The sequence below is a fragment of the Echinops telfairi genome, unplaced genomic scaffold (genome assembly GCF_000313985.2).
Source record: "Echinops telfairi isolate 266 unplaced genomic scaffold, ASM31398v2 ScPeMD7_7404;HRSCAF=8442, whole genome shotgun sequence".
Classification (NCBI taxonomy): domain Eukaryota; kingdom Metazoa; phylum Chordata; class Mammalia; order Afrosoricida; family Tenrecidae; genus Echinops; species Echinops telfairi.
This window is the reverse complement of record NW_022111304.1, coordinates 398,036-400,737: the sequence shown is the minus strand read 5'-3', so window position 1 is coordinate 400,737 and position 2,702 is coordinate 398,036.

Sequence of the window (2,702 nt, the reverse complement as noted above, 5' to 3'; positions counted from 1 at the left end):
TTTCTTATCTGACTACCTTTATATGTGACTACTTTTTTCTCTCTAACAGTTCCCATGATTCTCTGCTTTTCCTTGAAATTAGATCATTTGACTAGTGTACGTCTTGATGTGTTTTTTTGGAGGGGAGTTTAATCTAATTGTTGTTCTCTCTGCTTTCTAAATGGTTATCATCTCCACTTTTGTGATATTGGGGAAATTTTCTTCCAAGAATTCTCTTAATATTTTAACTTTAATCTTATTTGTTTCTTCCAGTTAAGGGACCCTGTTAATTCGAGTATTGTTTTGCTTCATTTTTCCCCACATCATCTTCAGGCTTTCTTCAGATTCTTTTGCTTCTTTGCTTGACTTTTCTCTTGTCTGCTGAATTCTGCTTGGTTATCTTCGAGATCCTGATTCGATTTTCCATTTCTTCCATTCTATTGTTGAGATCGTTCACTTTCGAATCTATTTCCGCTATGTTATTCTGTAACTCCTGGACTTCCTTTGGTGTGAAGGTTCTAGTATCTCTGTCTTTTCATTAGTTTTTCAGGATTGATCCCCTAATTTCCTGTATGAAATATTCAACAATATTCTCAAGCATTCTTTCACAGGCTGTTCAAGGACTCTTCTTATGTGTAAACCATTGATTTTGGTTCATCTTTGGTAATTGAATTTTGTTTCTCTAGATTTTGTTTTTAATAGTAGCTGCTGGTGTTGGCTGTTGTTCGCATCACATCATGGGTGAGCGTAATCTTCTGGGGTGTATAAGGGGCAGAAAGGTTGGCTCTTTAAGTTAGGGGAGGATCAGATAGGTGCTGGAAAATGTATTGTGTGTAGATGAGGAGGGAGTGTTAGATGAATGAGTAGGATGATTAGGGTTTAGTTGCTAAGGAGTAGGTTTTAAGTGGTGGCATTACTAATAGTAAGCCTTCCCTTAGGTATAGTAATAAGTTGGAAAAGAGGGTTATGGGAGAAGTGATTTTAACTGTTAAGTTAAAGGAGGGTGTGTTGCTGAGCTGGAGGGAACAGGCTCAAGAGGTTATCCTAGTTGGTGTAAGGGAGGAGTATAATGAAATGAATCTTCCAGAGTCCCTTATTGACCCTGTGTATTATGTAGGGAGAATGCAGTCTTTCTCTTATTGTACTAATGACAGTGGATAATTCTGCAAAACTCAGATCTATTCACTTCTTAGGTGAGGTCCTAGGGTGTAAGTGGACTATTGTAATGGATGCCCCGGGGAAGAGGGGGTTCTGATCAGAGGGTGATCTTGCCTGTAGCAGGAAAGCTGCCCAGAAACCCAGAAAAGCCAGGTTCTGTTTTCTCTGGCTGAGTGAGGAGTTTTGTGGTTCCTTTCTCTAAATAAAATAGGAACATTTCTACTAACCCCTTGGGACCCTCTGAGCTATGGATTCCTGCATCTCCTTGGTTTTCCGGGTGCTAGAGCTCTCTCCAACTAGCTGGGGCTTTTATTTGCAGCACCACCAGGGGAGGGAGCTGGGTGTTGGTTAGGGATTATAGCCAATGGGTTACTATATTCTCCAGGCTTCCATGGCTTCAGACGTGAGACTTTATCTGTTAACCGGAGTAGAAAGTCCTACCTTTCTCCCTCAGAGTGGCTGGTGGTTTCAAACTGCAGACCTCATGGATCATAGGCCAAGAATGACTCTGAATTCCTGATAGCTATGTCCTGACCTTTACTTGTGAAGAAAAATGAATTTAAACCACTATTTTTAGGCACTTTTTGTTTTATACAGTTGAACCGAATCCAACTGGCTCTTATACCCTCTAGTCCTGTCTGGATTCAGTACACAATGGAAATGTTTTTGGGTTTTTTTCCCCCTGTGGAAGCTGTCTTCTACATCTCTTGCTGAACTTTTCAGTTTCATTTGTGTCTGTACAATTGTTTCTGTTAGGTAGCTTAGCATAGGTACTGAGGCATCCATTACGCATGCTCAGAGGTTTGAGCTTCCAGCCAGGAAGGGGTGGTACACCTAGGTGGGCTTTGCACCTGGATTTGCCCGTCTGGGCCAAGTGAATTCAATTCAGCCAATGGGGTAGACCAGCGTCATCAACCACATCTTCCTGCGCAGGAATTAAAAAACCGGATCCCAGACTGAGCCCACCGTGTGACTTTTCTTGGGCAGATTCTAGGCAGGCTGTACAGAGATGAGGGGCCCTGAGGGTGCCTGTGCAAACCTAAAACTTCTTTCAACTTTCATAAAACTCACCTGGATCATAACCTAGGCTTCAAAGTGAATTCTCTCTCCTGCAAAGCCAAGGACCGAGGTATATCTCTCCCACAAGAGATCTAACATTTTCTATATCTCAGAGTCATTTTCTTTTGCAAAGAGTTCACTTACTGTTTTATAAAAGACTTGTTTTCATTGCACGTTTAAGTGATTTAACTGTTATCCTCTAAAGAATTTCTTCATAGGTGCCAGAAATGCTTTCTGATTTCACTTACATTTTAAAACCAGTGTTTCAATTTAACATTTTCTTTGAGCACACTCTAGGCTATTCATACACAGCCATCCATCCTATAACTATTTTAATCACTATTATTGTTAAAGAGGCAAACATTTAAATATAAATAGTGCTATACCTACATCTCACAATTTTGGATATTGCCTTTTAATTTCAGATGTTTGTCAAACATTTTAATGTCATTGATTTAAAATTTTATTTAATTTAGTCAGAAACATTGTACCAATTGAATCATTTT